The sequence below is a fragment of the Sebastes umbrosus genome, chromosome 11, assembly GCF_015220745.1.
Source record: "Sebastes umbrosus isolate fSebUmb1 chromosome 11, fSebUmb1.pri, whole genome shotgun sequence".
In the NCBI taxonomy this organism is placed as follows: Eukaryota; Metazoa; Chordata; class Actinopteri; order Perciformes; family Sebastidae; genus Sebastes; species Sebastes umbrosus.
In genome coordinates this window covers 12,473,828-12,491,447 of record NC_051279.1, presented here as the reverse complement: position 1 = coordinate 12,491,447, position 17,620 = coordinate 12,473,828, and the positions used below count along the sequence as shown (strand labels likewise).

Sequence of the window (17,620 nt, the reverse complement as noted above, 5' to 3'; positions counted from 1 at the left end):
CGAAAGGAGGGGGGAGAAAAACAGAGAGAGAGAGAGAGAGAGAGGGGTGCGGGGGAAGGATGAGGAGGAAGGGAGGGGAGGGGGGTAAAATTTCCATCAGGTTTTCAATTGGGGCGGATCAATAGTGTATTAGAGCTCACCTTGACCCCGTCTCTCCCCCTTCTCCCCGGCCCAGCACACAGGCCAAGCTTCTCTCCCTCACAGCAGGGGACAGAGAGGGGGAGAGATTGCATTACGGCCTCCCTTTCTTGGACCAAAGTGGCAGAAAATGGCACAATAAAAGCAAGAGTGGATAGAAAGAAAGAGGAAAACTAAGTCGCGGCAGGCAGAAACAGAGAAAGTGGGAGACGAGGAGTAAGAGCGAGCGGAGTGAGCTGGAGGAGACACCAGCGGGTGATGTCGTGCTTGTTTGGACAGAGCTTTCTGAGAGAGGAAACCGGTGTGTGTGTGTGTGTGCATGTAGCCTCGACATGACTTGTTTGTATCACCACAATACTCAAAAGGACAGGTTGGAACATAAATATGTCGTCCACACAAAACACACGAATGCATACTTACATATGTACAGAGTGCAGACACACACTTGGATATAGAAATAGTTTATATAATTGTGCACACTCTTGATACACTCATAGGGACTGTATAACCTTGATAGTTAGTGCGCTGTTTTAAAACACAATGTCCTATGGGTTGTATTTCTGCTATCTGCCGGGGGGATCGTGTCTGAATGTACAGGCTGTTCTCATTCACTGTTAGTACTTATGCCTACTAAAAGTAATGTACTGTAATTCATATGTAACCCGCATAATCAAGAGCCAGGACGCGCAGGGCCGCCGCTAAGGAAGTCAGGTGACGTAGTATAAAGAGCAACAAACTCCATGTAAGGAGGATGGTGGGATGGATGGATGGGTCAAACAAACACAGGACTTTTACCCAGGTGACTGCTGTTCATTTCCCGTGTGAAACCAAAAGTCAACATTGACTTATTTTACCTTACTTTTGTTAGGCAACTTACGTACTTAACTAACACCACCTCTGTGAGTCATGTAACAAACATATTTATTTTAAGTAACAAAGATAGTTATTTTAACCCAAGCCATGATCTTTTCCTGAACCAAACCAAATAGTTTTGTTGCCTAAATAACAGGTTCTGCACTGCAGGGGCTTGCGCAGGCGCACTGATCACTCATGTTGCCAGACATTCGTACAGTAGGAGAACCCCAAAAAATTTAGAAATTAATTTTCCTAAGATATATGAACTGTTGCATGAGGATACGTTGGCATGTAGTAGGGCTGTGTATTTGTACGAATCTGGGGATACGATACGTATCATGATGCAGGGGTAATGATTCAATATATTGCGATACTGTAAGCAAGATGATATATTGCGATTTTTAAATCTAATTGTAGGAAAACTGTCATAGTATAAAGAACACACCAGAAATACATCATTTTAGAATACTGCGTACAAAAAAAATGCATGTTTTGTGCCTCAAACTACATGTGATTATCATAAAGTGGGCATGTCTGTAAAGGGGAGACTCATGGGTACCCATAGAACCCATTTTCGTTCACATATCCTGAGGTCAGACGTCAAGGGACCCCTATGAATATCACCATGCCAGTTTTTCCTCGCCAAAATTTAGTGTAACTTTGGAGCGTTATTTATCCTCCACGACAAGCTAGTATGACATAGTTTTCTAGGTTTTCTAGTTTCATATGATGCCAGTAACTTCACTCTAGCATTAAAACTGAGCCCGCTACAACCTCCGAAAGATCGAATAGTGGCAATTTTTAAGAGGTTAATTAAAGATCAATACATTGCTTTGGAGAATCAATACAATATCGCACAACACAATATTCCGATACTCGTGTGTATCGATATCTTGTGTGCATAAGCCTGCTCTCATGGGACATTTGTAGGAGCTCATTTGTATTTTTGTTTTATTTGTATGATTTATTTGAAAAATACGGGCTGTATGGACCGCCTGCTTTAACTTGACCTTGACCATAATGATCTTAACCCCAGAGTTCGAAACTTAAAGCTGCATTCAGCAATTTCTGACCACTAGGGGCAAGAAAACAACCCAAAACAAGCCCACAGAACAGAATGCCTGATACCTGATTGTAGGAGTGGTGGATTGGTGTATAACAACATCATCATTCGCATCACGTCACAGACCTGCAATTAATGTTTGCTTTTTTATTCACCGTAACCAAAATCTTTCACTAAACTAAATCATGCTGTAGTTGCCGCGCAGATATTGTGGGGAGCAATCATTTAAAATAGTGGCGTTTGACGTAAAAAAGAAAACGCTGTCATTTAACGTATTCTGAGGTTTTGCAGAATCAAATATCGTTGCTTTGTCTGGTGATAGGGATGGATATACTTACAGCTTATCAAGTAGTTATAGCTAAACTGGTAGCATTTGCCAACTTCCTTCTCTAGCTACTGCTTTACTTTGATTTTCTGCAGTTTCATGCTAGCCAGGTAGCAGACATTCACCTTATGCAAGCATATTAAATGTTTGCCACATTATTTTGTTCAAGCTGTGCTTATACACCATTCGTAGCTATACCTATGAAAAGTAATGCACTGTAATTCGTATATATTTCCCACTAAATCAATTTGTATGTAATCCACGTATTCATGAACCAGGAAGTATAAAGAGCGACAAACGCTGCATAGGTAGGAGGTTGGGTTGTATCAAAAAACATCAGACTTTTGCCCAGGAGATTGCTGTTCTTATCCCATGTGAAATCAGAAGTCAACGTTGATTTATTTGTCACGTAACTTCCATACTTAAGTTACGCCACTTCTGGAGTTATTTTAACCCAAACAACGATCTTTTCCTAAACCTAATTAAATAGTAGGGGTGTAACGATTCATCTACTACATCGATGTATCAATTTATATTCCTACGATCAGACTACATCGATAGGTACTCAGCAAGTTGTCCTTCACGGGAGACGTATATCGATATAAAATCGATTTGAAACGCAAAAATCGATAGTTTAACATTTTAAAATGTTTTTCCGTATGTTTTTATGTATGAAAAGACCACAAATGAACACTGTAGGTGGACAACTTGATTACTATAAGCATTATTTAAACAGAGTTTGTATAGGAATGATTCTGTCCCAAGCTGTTTGATCACTATAAGCGGTTGATCACTGTATTATTACTCTACCGTTTATATTGAAAATGAGGACAGAAGCAGCAGGTTAAATCACTGTTCATTTAACTTGAATAGAAGTTGGTTTATTATATTTTGTGTTAAATATTGCACTGCCTTGTATCTTGAGAACAGAATCAGCAGGTCCTGAAGTTGCACTTTTTATTATTTTCAAATAAAAGGTGTATGTATTTGCCGATCATCGTTGTTTACTTGTTTATGTCCATAATTAATTCCCTGATTCCCTTACAAGACAAACTCTGAGGAGCGATTGAAACCAAGTCAACCTTTTCTTAAACCTAACCAAGTTGTTTCCTGTGAAGACGGAAGTTTACTTTTAAAAGACTGTATGTATGTAATGAGCAGAAATGCGTCAGGTGTTGCTGGACATTTGTAGGAGAACGCTCGAAAAATGAGGAATAATTTTTCATAAGATATACAAACCGTTGTATGAGGATTTGTTTGAGGAAACAAAACAATGAGCTAAAACCGGCTAAAGGAGTTGTCTGTTGATCCTCAGTGGGATTGACACTGCAAATTCACTTATTCAACGTTTATGTAAAAAATATCCCACAAGCTATCACAGCAATTTTGTAGTTTGAAAATAATCTACATCTATCATGTGAAAACTTGATCTTTTTGTCTTATTTCTATGACCTGCGGTGAGAATAAGTTGCACACAAAGACTCCGACATGCGGACCACCACCCACACACACAGAGAGAGAGAGACATACATAAGGCTGGTAGGACACTCTCCATCACTGGAGGACAGCAAGATGTGAAGCTGTTTGAGGAGGACAGAGGCAGGGGGCAGAGGGAGCGGTTGATGGGGGGAGAGGTTGAATAAAAAAAATTGATCTGTGAATTTAGCATTTAGACACAGTTTACAAAGCGATATAGAGGGGAGGCACAGGAGCAGAGGGGACTATGCGGGGGAGGACACTTAACTTTACAATAGGTCAGCTCTACCTATTTGACTAACTGTAACCCTGACGTCCTGCCTTGCTGAGCCGCGCATATACCCCAGAAAATAACCACAAAATAAGATTCTCAGATTCTTCTCTCAACGATCCGTCTTTGGGCGAGCGTGTGATTTAGCTGTTTAGACAGGAGCTTGTTTGTAAAAGCGCAGACCTACTAGCAGCACCATCCTCATCTCTTCCCCACATTTCCTAATGCTGTTCCTATTGTCACCCATCCACACTCCGGTGCACATGCACACGCCAAGACGCCCGACAACAAAACACAAATGCACACACACACATGCACCCTATCTCTGACACACACACACACACACACACACAGTAACACACAAACTCTGCCCCACTCGCTGAGGGGGAGAAAAGGGAAGAAAAAAGGAAAGAAAAAAGAAATCGATCGCCGGGGATAGCGGTGCGCGTCGGAGAATCGTATCTTGTCAAAATAATATATTACCCTCATCCCCGCCTGATCGATGCGGTGGATTAGGGACGGAGGGCTCCCTCTCTCCCCTCCTCTCTCTCCCTCTCTTCCTCCTCGGTGCTTGGTGCAGTTTAATATTTACCTCCGTGAAAGAGCGGCCGCGACGGCTCTCAGCCCTAATTGATTCCGACACATGGGGCTCTGTGCTCAGGCTGCGGATGAGAGAGGGAGGGCCGGCTGGAATGCAGAGGGAGAGAAGAGAAAGAGAGGAAAGAAAGAAAAAAGAAAGGAATGAACAAGAAAAGGAAGAAAGAAAGGAGGGAGGGAGAAGGGGCTGCAGGGTAAGACAACAGTGTAAACAGCCAAATAGTGGAAAATGCATATGCTTATTTCAAGGAGGGAAGAGACAAAAGATGTCTATAAGGAAAGAGAAAGAAGCTAGAGGAAGAAAGGAAAGGGCAACAGTGAAAAGGCCAAGCTAAAGTATTCCATTTAAAGAAGTGGATGGGTAAAGTTTACAGGGAGGACAGAGTGACAGATGAACTAAAGGAAAGCCATGGAGGTCAGAGGAAATATAGTTGGAAAGGTGTAAGATGGAGATAGGCGAGCTTAAGGTGGAGAGGGATGGCAATGCACCATTAGGGGGGAGAGGGATGAATGGAACGGATAGCAGAGAGGAAATGAATCAGGAAGAATGAGGGAAACGGAGAGGAGTAGGTGGAAATGGGATAGCGCGCGGAAACGGCTCCGGGAGAGCAGGAAGAGAAACGGGAGGGATGAGGGCCGAGGAGAGCAAATGAGAGGGGATTAAGAGAGCGACACGAAGATGGATAGAAACGGAGGAGTGAAACATGACGGGCGGGATGTAGAGCACCAATAAAAACGCGAGAACGGGGAGAGAAGAAATAGAGGGGGGATGATGGAAAAAAGAAGCCCGGCGCAGAGGTGACAGAATGATATCAGGTGGGATAGACAGAAAACAGGAGTGATAGCGGAGCGAGAGGCGGGAGGGTAGAGAGGGACCATATTTTCCGTTGAAGGAACTGGCCTGTCACGCTGTTCCGCCAGCGCAGAGCAGCTCTATAAAATACAGGGAGCAGGCGGGTCGTGTCGGGTGACTTATGTGTATATCTAGGCTTTGTCAATATTTCTTTCTGTCTTCCTTCCTCTGTGCTCCCCCTATTGCCTTCTCGCTCCTGTGCTCTCTTTCTCCAACTCCAATTGTGCCTCCTCTCCCGCTCTGTGTGTGTGTTTGTCCCAGTTAAGTGCTCACTTCTTCTTCACAGCAGCCTTATTCATCTTCTTTCCTCTGTCAAGTGGGTGCAGATATACAGAAGGTTTTATATAGGGCCGTGTATAGGCAAGAATCTGGCGATACGATACGTATCGTGATACAGGGGTAACAATTCAATATATTGCGATACTGTAAGCAAGGTGATATATTGCGTTTCTTTAAATTTAATTTTATGAAAACTGTCATAGCATAAAGAACACACCATTTAAGAATATACGCAAAAAATAACACATTTATACTGCATTAAAAAAAACTGCATCTTTTTTTGCCCCAAACTGCATGTGATTGGCATGAAGTGGTCTGTAAAGGGGAGACTCGTGGGTACCCATAGAACCCATTTTCATTCACATATCTTGAGGTCAGAGGTCACGGAACCCCTGTGAAAATCGTCATTCCAGTTTTTCCTCGCCAAAATTTAACGTAACTTCAGAGCGTGATTTATCCTTTGCAAGAAGCTAGTATGACATGGTTGGTACCAATTGATTCTTTAGGCTTTCTAGTTTCATACAATGCCAGTAACTTCACTCTAGCTTTAAAACTGCCGCTAAAACCTCCGAAAGATTGAATAGCACCTGGGACCGACAGCAGGCTGAGGTTAATTAAAAATCTATACAGTGTTTTGGAGAATCAATACAATATCGCACAACATAATATTGCGATACTTGTGTATAGATATTTTCTTACGCCCTAGTTTTGGAAAGCACCTTTTAAGGGTTGGCTTGCAAACCAAATCCGACTGTGGCACAATGACTGGAGGACTTGGCAGGCGTATATCCCCCCCTGATTCTCCATTATGATACAATACAGGCAGGATGATGAGCCTTGCGGTCAAATTGACATCATTGACATGGCGCCAACACAAATATTCTCATTGATGTTCACATCATAAAGTCTGTCTCTAACCCCAAAAACGAGCCACTGGTGTTTCACACGTACCACACCTACAAAGTCCCTGTTTTTCTCCTCTGCATGAGTGCGTTTATGAATGAATGCATGTGTTTGTGTACGTCTCTCCGTTTGCATACTCCTCTAGTCAGTCTTTGCCCCGATACAGAAGCACCGGGTGGTAGGCTGATTTATTCATGTGGTCCCTGGGAGGATTGCACCTCCTCTTCCTCATTTGGCATGGTTTAGTATCCTGAGCACAGGCCTGCGGAGACCTGGGTCCATGGGGGGGCCAGACATCCTGCAGATACTCTGCCCCGGTCTACAACATGCTGGACACTCACAAATTACCCTGCTCTACATTTCATGTATATTCATTAAGAAAACACGTCCAAACTTCTCACAGCAGTTCTGTCTTGCCAGACATGTGTAAGGTTGCTGCAATTTTGCCTGGATATTAGTTTAGCTGAGGACATGTAACTTTCAAGCCCAGTTTGAGTCCAGGTGGGAGCTCGTCCCCACGAGAATTTGTATTAGGAGAAAGAAAACAATAGGTTTTGGTTTACGCTGGTATAAAAAACTGTCACCAGTGATTGTGATATGGATCTATTTTGAGCTGCCATCACGAGTCCATGACAACTGAGTATCACCGTGGAAACAGAGAGAGAGGAAAAAAAGATACAGGACATAGAAGTTGCACTCGAATGAAACAGAACTTATTTATTTCTACAGAACAAGCTGAAAATTCCCAATCCATCTCCATGACTTCCTTTGTCTCTGATCTATTGTTTTTTTCTTCCCTCTCTCTCTCTCTCTCTGTGTCGCCGTGTCTGTTCTTTATTTACACCTCTCCCCGTCTCTCTGCAGTGGCTCAGGGAGCGGTAACAGAAGTGTCACTTGTCATTATTGGTCTAATTCAGTAATCCGTCATCGTGCACTCACTGTATGCAGCGCATTATATGCCGGCACAGCAGGTGTACTACGCACTGAGGTGGAGATTCGATTTGACACGCACACACACAGGCGAGAGGGCCGACGGGGGCCAAGGCAGACGGGCGCCGAGTGTGAGTGTGTGTGTGTGTACATTTGCTTGTGTGTGTCTGTATAAGAGAGAGTGGGAGATGGAAACACAGATTGAATTTTTGTGAGCATGCTAGTCTGTGTGTGTGTGTGTGTGTGTGTGTGTGTGTGTGTGTGTGTGTGTGCACATGGATATATGACTTCCAGGAGGTCTGTGTAATGGGAAGAGACAGAGATAGTATTAAAAGACATCATAGTAAATATGGAAACAATCTTAACAGAAGAGACAGAAGTCAAAAGCATGTTCTTAAGAAAAGTGAACGACAGAATATCACGGAGGCGTTATGTCCATTAATTTACAATCTGTGCTTGTTGAACTCTGTTTGTGAAATTGTACTTTTTGGCATACGCCAGTAGTTTATTTTCTTTTCATCGCTCACTGAACAGCCTTTCTACTTCTTGGACCACATTTAATTCATTTTATTCCTGGCAATTCTGCCTTCATTTGACAGCTACAATGGAGAGATGTCAGAACGTGAGGGGGATAAAGAGGTGCGATGACATTCAACAAAAGGGACATTGCGTTTATGAGGTCAGCATCTTAAACCCTTAAGCCACCCGGACGCCCCCACATTTTATTATTAGATCATATGGAGACACTAATAGTAATGGACTAAAGGGAAAAGTGATAATAGACACCCTTAAGAGATGTAATAGGAGGTTTTACTGACCAGGTGTTTGCCAAGGTTTCTCTCTATACTCTCAGTCTTCAACAACCTAAAGCTGTGCCAGTTTTTACAATACGTATCATACAGGGGTAACAATTCAATATATTGTGATAAATTTGCTATACTGTAAGCAATGCAATATATTGCGATTTTTAAAATCTAACATCAACACGTGACCATATGCATAAAATCTGATTCTTTTTTTTTTTAAACTTTTTTATGCAATCAGCAAAACAGTGGGATCTGCATTTATCACAGCCCCTGTAACATCCAACATAGCAGTACATTTTGTGCAATTTGAGCCACTGTAATTAAAAATCGATAGTGTTTTTGAGAATCAATACAGTATCACAAAACATAAAATCACGATACTCAAGTGTATCGATATTTTCTTACACTCCTATATAGACCCATCAAACCCAAAGCTTGTGACTAGACTCAAGATTGAAAATGATTAAACCACAAGAATCTATGAGAAATTGTATGTTCAAGTTGGAGGTGGTGAGATTCAGTAAGATGTTTCTGTGGTTCAAGTTCTGCTAAGAATGCAGACAGGTTATAGCTAAAAGATTAATCCCTGAAGGCAGGTTCAGTACTTATTGTATCTGCTTCTGTCTATGTTGTGTTTTATCTGTTTGTTTATATAAACAAATATCTTCATACAATAAGCTAATATCTGCCTACCTTAAGTATCTGGTTATGCTCGCTGTTGTGGGACATTCACATTACTGCAGACCATAGACTGCATAAGAAGTGGACGTAGTCACCCTGACGTCACCCATTGGTTTGTGGACTGCCGTTTTGAAGCCTCGAGTTTGGCATTTTGGTCGTCACCATCTTGGTTCTTTGCAACCAGAAGTGACACGAGAGGGTGGAGCTAAGTACAACCGAATGCTTCATTTTGTATGTAACATTTTTAGGCCACCAAAATGTTACAATTAACTTTCGTGAACTGAAAACACACTGTGAAAAGGTTGAGGTTGTAAGACAAAAACACGGACAACTCCCAGACCGGACAACGCCGTGGTAGCGACCTGTCAATTACAAGGTAGCCACTCCTTAAAGCATACCCTGCTTTATGGTCTATTTGACACTAAATGGGACCATAATTTACTAAATGAATATCATGCTGTATTGAAGAAGACTTCAAACTAGCGATTGAGACCATAAACTCATGTTTACGATATTTACTGAGGTAATAAATCAAGTGAGAAGTAGGGTCATTTTCTCATAGACTTCTACACAATCTGACTTCTTTTTGCAACCAAGTCGCACCCTGCTGGCTATTAGCTACAGTCCAATGTTCAACCTCTGCAACTCACTTGGTGGCATGATTTTAGATACCACACTTTTGGCGCCTTTGTCCAATCTTGCCACCGGTAACAGGCCTATATCCAGGACATCATAATGACTATATCCCCTTATTTCAAATACTACTTAGGTTAATTATTCACGGTTATTATTGAGTCCTAATTACCTGTCCTGATGTCACCGTGATCATTTGTTCCATTTGAAGGCATTTTGTCGTGCAAATGCTTTCTGTGTGGCTGCTGTATGACACCAATTATAGTGCATCTCTGGAAATTCAGTTTGTAGTTTGTCCTCCATTATTGATGGCACCTTAGAGCAGCAGCAGTCACTGGCTGCGCTGCACTCTCAAAGGTCAACACTTGGTATGTTCGCAGTTCAACAAAGCAGAATTTTTTCCACATGTCACACAATATTGATTGCATACATTGTGGTAGGGTGATCCCCAGTCAAAAATAAATGGTTAAATTGAAAACGATTACAAAGCAGAAACATTTTTATGCAATGTGAATCAAGTCCCAGGTGGTGCCAGCTGCACTGCACTCTGGGTAGGAGAGTTTTCTTAGTGTGAGAGGGATGGGGTTTTAAGGTTTGTGATGTTCCCCTTCTCTCTTTATCAATGGCAATTTGTATGTGAGCACTCACCTCTGTAGTCCCAGTGGGCACAGAGGATTTCATCAAGGTCTTAGCCCCACAAGGCTACAAATCCGGTTACCAATGTAAGTGTTTTAAACTGTTTAAACTATCAAAATGCTCCACGCTGAGTCCCAGGCCGTGTTCGAGTCCCGCCGAGACCACACTGAACCATATGAGTCTAACTGCATTTACTTTACTTTTTTTTCTCTCATTTTATTTTTTGCTTCATATAACACCTGCCATTTCCACCGGTTCATCAGACGCCAGCTCTAAGCCGACTCTGAGGGGATTCAGTGCTATTGGTTTGTGATGGTCTCAAGTTTTTACTGCTGCTTTTATTGATTCATTTTCATCATTCCTTTTTTCATTAACAACAAGTTAGCAAAATATATACGACACTTTTATGTGATTTGACTATCCTTCAACTTTTTATCTTTGGATTTTTACAATAGAATCACTTTGCGGACGGCTGTGGCTCAGAGGTAGAGCGGGTCGTCCACCAATCGGTGGGTCGGCGGTTCGATCCCTGGCTCCTCCAGTCCGCATGTTGAACTGTCGTTGGGCAAGATATACTAAACCCAAAATTTCAGGGCAGGTTGGCACCTTGCATGGCAGCAGTGTATGAATGTGTGTGTGTGAATGGGTGAATGCTGACATAGTGTAAAGCTCTCTGAGTGGTCAGAAGACTAGAAACGTGCTATACAAATGCAAGTCCATTTACCATTTGTGTATCCCTTGAATGTCTGCTGTTGTATGATAATCCAAAATCATTATTATAGGATTATTGTGATAGGCTAATCAGAATAATCAATACAAACATGCCTAGAGTAAAGGATTACCTCTTAGGCTTTAATTCTACAATATTTGTAATTACATCATTGCAATTAGCACAATGAACCTGTAGTGGCCTACATTTAAGATGAAGCATCATGAACCCAATTGTCCAAAACTGGTGAATCGAAATTAGCCTACATGGAAGTTTAGTGAAACTTAAAACAACCATTACTCTCAAGAAAATGTTTCAAAGTTCAACTGAGAGCGAGGGCCAATTATTGCAAGAAGAAAGACACAGAGAAATGATTTAATGAGCAGAGCCTTCAGCCAAAAGAGACAACTCTAAGTCTAAATAGTCATCTTTCCAAAGCTCATTTCAAAAGTATAGTTAAATATACTGTACCAATTCATCATGCCATCTTTTCACTTTTTCATTTAGCCCTCATCTTCCAAAAGAAGCTGTTTTTCCTCAAACATCGCGATAACTCGGTTTAACCTCATTAAACCTTTCTGTCAGTTCTCAGAGAGCGAGATTTACACTATGGGACTGGTGGGTTATGGGGGAGTGTCTGTTTTGTATTAATCAACTTTAGTCTGAGTTACTTCAGACTTTAAAATGGAGAAACCTGTAATTAGTATCTTATTAACCTACGTATTCATTATTAATATAAGTATAAATAATAAACTCGCCCATCAACTGGAAGCAAATCATGCAGAGAAGTAAGCCGAACTTTAAAGAATAATAACATGCTGTTTATAGCCTATATAGAAGCTCCTCATTTAAATATTTATTGTGCACAAAACTACTCAAAGTGTGGACTTAACCTTCATCTGCTGCTGTAGCCCACTTCTCCCCTGCTGGATCTCTCTTCCTACACAAGGACAAATGAAAAATGAGTCACAGTTTAAAACTCTGTGACCTAATTTTGTTGGTTTATTATATCTAAAATAAATACTAATATAAAGATGTTCTTATAGAAACGATATAGGTAACTAAGCCACTGAAAGAGCTAAAAATGTATTGGCTGCCTGATGATGATCACAGACTGGAGGTTTATTTTCCATTATATGATCAGAGGCGGTCAATACTGATCAATAACCCTCCTCCTCCCTCTCATCTCCTCCCTCCTTCACTGTGTCCATCCTGAACGACCACTCTATCCCAGTAATGATTATAATACTTCATAGTCTGTGCGTACATTTATCCTTATCGAGCTTATTTGCACTATAGCATCCTAAAAAATGATGATTTTGCAGATAATAACAGATGTTATTGGGAGGGGGTGGGCAAAGGGAGGGAAGAGAAGGATTTGTAAGGAAGGGAAAGAAGTAACAAAGTTGGGGGGAAAAGGGAGGGAGGAGGAGGAAGAGGAAGAGGAGGGAAGTAAGGAAGGAGCAAAGGAAGGAAAGTGTTTGAATTATTATCCTGTATATGCCTGAGTGGACATGAGACAGAGAGCAAGGGGCGATATATGGCGAGTTGCTGAAGAAAAGATGAGAGTTGAGCCCGAAGGTGGGGAGGAGAGAGAGAGAGAGAGATGGAGAGGAGAGAGAGAGGTGGAGGGCTGATGATGAATGGATGGAGAACAGGGATGAGAGACGGAGCAGCATGAAAGAGTATATATACGGTGCGCGGTCCTGCTCCGAGGATGATGAAACGTTAATTAAAGTAAACGAGCTACCTGAGCTCTCCGGCTAACCCCCTGTCACACTCTGTCAGGAGACTGAGGAGGAGGAGGAGGAGGAGGGGGGAGGGGGGAAATTTGACTGAAGAGGAGAGAAGTTGGATAATCCAGCTGTGGCTTTAGTTCAAGGTTGATTGCTGTCACAGTTTCATGCTTTGCAGACTATATTCCTATATATGATCTGCCTGTATTGTTTTTTTAGGTCAGACTTTTATTATCATATTTATTAGGGGTGTAAGAAAATATCTATAAAAAAAATATAGAATATCGCGATATTATGTCTTACTAAATGGTAAATGGTAAATGGACTTGCATTTTTAAAGCGCTTTTCTAGTCTTCTGACCACTCAAAGCGCTTTACACTACATGTCAGTATTCACCCATTCACACACACATTCACTGATGGCAGAGGCTGCTAAGGTGCCAACTTTGCCCATCAGGATCTAAATAATGTTCTTATACTGTATCAATTCTCAAAAACACTATTGATTTTTAATTAATAGTTTACATGCACAGATTAACTAAGTTAATACTTCATTTCATTAGCAAAGAGCTGCACCCTCTCAGTGTATGTGTCCTCTCAAAGTAGTGCTGTCGGATGTTACAGTGACTGGAAAAATACAGATCCCACTGATCTGATTGCATAAATAAAAAGTAAACTTTTTTTACTCAGATTTTATGCATATGGTGGTGTGTTATTTATACTATGAAGACTTCCTAAAATTAGATTTACATTTTTTTTTTTTAATATATTGCCGCACTTACAGTATCGCAATATATCTCAATATATTGAATTGTAACCCCTGTATCATGATATATGTATCGTATCGCCAGATTCTTGCCAATAATACACAGCCCTATAATCACATTACTCCACTTCTTCTGATTGAAATTCATGTTTGTTTTAATTGCTTTTCAAGGCGAGATTCTTGCACAGCATCCTCGTTTTCTTGCATGGATTGTCCATTGTTGCAGTGACATACAACTTATGTGAACTTTTTATTTTTTTACTCAGATTTTATGCATATGGTGGTGTGTTATTTTATGATATGACAGATTTCCTAAAATTGGATTTAAGAAATCGTAATATATCGCCTTACTTACAGTATCGCAATATATCCTAATATATTGAATGGTAACCCCTGTATCATGATATACGTATCGTATCGCCAGATTCTTGCCAATAATACACAGCCCTATAATCATATTCCTCCACTTCTGATTGAAATTTGTTTTAATTGCTTTTCAAGGCCAGATTCTTGCACAGCATCCTTATTTTCTTGCATGGATTATTCATTGTTGCAGTGACATACAATTTATGTGAACTTTTTATTTATTTACTCAGATTTTATGCATATGGTGGTGTGTTATTTATTCTATGACAGATTTTACTAAAATTATATTTTTAAAAAAAAATCGTAATATATCGCCTTACTTACATTATCGCAATATATCTCAATATATTGAATCGTAATCCCAGTATCACGATATACTATCTTATCGCCAGATTCTTGTCAATAATACACAGCCCTATAATCATACTCCTCCACTTCTTCTGATTGAAATTCGTTTTAATTGCTTTTCAAGGCGAGATTCTTGCAGCAGCATCCTCGTTTTCTTGCATGGGTTGTCCATTGTTGCACTGACATACAACTTATGTGAACTTTTTATGGGAAAATATAAAATTATTTTATCACATCAATATAAGGGGCACCTATCAGTAATTGCAAAACAAACATTTTACAAAAAAGTAGTCCCTGATTTCCCCAATCACAATCGCCTTTTTCTGCATCCTTCCTCCGCGTGTGTGTGCGTGTGTACGTGTGCGTGTGTGTGTGTGTGTGTGTGAGTGAGTATGTGTGTGTATATAAGCCTTATTTCCCGTTCAGTCCATGTGCAAGGTTTATCCGCCAAGATCACCTTTGTTTCTTTTTTTTAATGCTCATATTCATTCAATTAATCTGGGCTCTAATTTGTTTATATATTTATTTACTCGGTCTCGCTATCACTCTCTCCTTTTTTTTTTTCATCTCTCTCCAACGATTATCCTGGCGTCTAATTAGAAATCGATGCAGCTGGGCCGGCGGGTATTTGCAATGTGTTTGTGGACGTTGAGAACAATTCCCCGGACAGAAAAAGACTGAGAGAAGAAAGAGAGAGAGGAAGAGGAAACGCTACACTGCACTGCAATATATGCACACATACACACCACACACATATTCTTGACAACCAACTTTATTGCTTGCAGCTATTCTTCTTTCTAAAAAAGCAGTAAGGCTAAGTAAAAAAAAAAAAAAAAAAAAAGAAAGAATGGAAGGAAAGGAAAAATGAAAAGAAAATCATTTTTTAACGACTGACGCGAGGGATTTCTGCAGAATTGTTGAGGAGTGTTTCCCCGCGTCTTTTAGGAAAACAAACAAATCTCGGAGTGGAAAAGCACTTTAAATGTGATGGCCTGCGTCTAACCCCAGCACCGTGCTGCGAACAAGAGTCCAAGGAGCCAATTCATCAGAAAAGTTACAACATGCGCTCGGCTGTGACTCAATATAAATGCTAATTATGATATATTATATTACTATATTATAATTATTATTATTAGTGTAATGATAATAATGATTATTATTATTATTGTGTGATAATAAATCATGCATATTATTATTATTATTAACCTTTTGGCCATGTGCAACATCGGACGAGTTGTAATCCATGCATAAATCTAAATTTTATCGTTTTATTTATTTTATTATTTTATTTGAAGGGATGTGCAGTAAGATGAAGCAAAAACTGGCTGAATTTTTTTAAAAGCTGTTTTTCTCCAAGAAGGAAGTACACATTTCCTCCTGGGTTTTGTGTGATTTTTTCAAAATTATTATTTATTTTATATATATATTTTTCTTTTGAAGGGATGTGCAGTAAGATGAAGCAAAAACTGACTGAATTTTTTTTAAGCTGTTTTTTTTCCAAGAAGAAAGTCCAAATTTCCTCCTGGGTTTTATGTGATTTTTTATTATTATTATTTTTTTTATTTTTTTAAGGGATGTGCAGTAAAATGAAGCAAAAACGAGCTTTTTATTTTTTTAAGCTGTTTTTCTCCAAGAAGGAAGTCCAAATGTCCTCCTGAGTTTTGTGTGATTTTTTTTTTTTTTATTATTATTTTTATTTTTTTAAGGGATGTGCAGTAAGATGAAGCAAAAACGAGCCTTTTTTGTTTTTTAAGCTGTTTTTTTAAGTCAAAATTTCCTCCCGGATATTGTGTGATTTTTTTGTTTGTGTGTGCATGTGTCTCGTTAACACTCCTGCAAATATGAAGGGAAAGTCTCGTTAACACTCCTGCAAATATGAAGGGAAAGTGTTGAAAGTTTTGGACACACAAACGATGCAAAACACTTGGAGTGCACATGTGCCACACATTTCTCCCTCCTCTTCTTCTTCCTCCTCGTCCATCACCGTCGCCGGTGTCTCTCTGTCGCTCCTCACCGAGCCGAGGTCGCCTCCTCCCCGCCGGGTCCCGTGGAGACGAGTCGGTATATAGAAGCGACGGGTTAGCGTCATTACCGGAGACCAATCGAACCTAACCGGATTAACAGCTGCTAAAATGAAAAAAAAAAAGAAAGTGTTCCAACCAAGTGAAAAAAATGTAAGGAATGAGAGCCTCGCACCTTTATTAGTTCAGCTTTTACACCGAGGTGTGTTTACTGGCTGTGCTCTGCGTTTTATTGGCTCGGCCCATAATCTGTTTTTCTCTCTGTTTTCTGTGTTCATCATCCCAAACGAGATGCATCACTTTCTCTCTCTCTCTCTCTCTCTCTCTCTCTCTCTCTCTCTCTCTCTCTCTCTCTCTCTCTCTGTGTGTGTGTGTGTGTGACTCTACATGGATGTACCAGTCAGTCAGGAAGTGTCACATCTGGAAACACAGTGTTGGAGTGTCACCCCCCTCTGCATGATGAGGAAAACTGAATAACTTGCTTTTTCTCCTTGTTGCTTCACATTTCATCAACCTCTGTGATGCTTTACTTGTGCCAAAACCATCAGTCTGGACTCCCTGGTTTGTGTGTGTGTGTGTGGTTTTGCATGCATGTGTGTGTGTGTGTCTTTGTTGCTCTGTGCAGTATATAGCAGATAGACCTAAGTCATATTTGAGGCTCCATCCTTGCATTTTCTGTCAGTCTGTCTTTCCATCTTGCACGCTCATTAAACGTCCCTCACATACACAGACACTCTCTCTCTCTTTCTCTCTCTGTGTGTGTTTTTCTCTCTCTCTCTCTCTCTCTCTCTCTCTCTCTCCCTCTCCTTCTTCTTCTTCCTCCGCGCCTCACGCTCCCCTTGCCCGTGGCTATATGATCGTGAAAAATGTGTTTACAAAACTCGCTCTCTCGCAGATCAAACCGTACGGACGAATCAAAGACTTTGGAGAGAGGAGAGAGAGGCAGAGAAGAAGAGAGACACAGAGAGAGAGAGAGAGAGGGAGAGAGAGAGAGAAGGGGAACGAGCAGAGGGTGTGTAGAGGCCTTATAATTTTAAAATTCTCTGTGTTATTCCCTTTTTTTTCTCCTCTTGTGTTTGTGTGTGTGTGTGTTGATGTCTGCCTGTATCTCCTTTGGTAATACAATATCTTTAAGGCCCCCAAAACAACTATCTGTGTCTCACAGTTAAACATGAGATAATGCAATATTGATGTCTCCTTGTCTTTGCTATAACGCAATACTGGGCCCA

At 40.6% G+C, this 17,620-nt stretch overlaps 1 protein-coding gene across 18 annotated transcripts in view; it reads left to right on the top strand.

Moving 5' to 3' along the window:
• Window positions 1-17,620, top strand: part of erfl1 (Ets2 repressor factor like 1) — a 112,972-nt gene that overhangs the window by 70,666 nt on the left and 24,686 nt on the right. For 13 of the 18 annotated variants that reach the window (XR_005208960.1, XR_005208961.1, XR_005208962.1 and 10 more), the window contains one exon: window positions 17,287-17,403. The exons of the other annotated variants lie outside the window; for them this stretch is intronic. The gene's annotated coding sequence lies outside the window, so the exon portion shown is untranslated. The remainder of the gene's footprint in view (window positions 1-17,286; window positions 17,404-17,620) is intronic. 18 annotated transcript variants of the gene reach the window in all.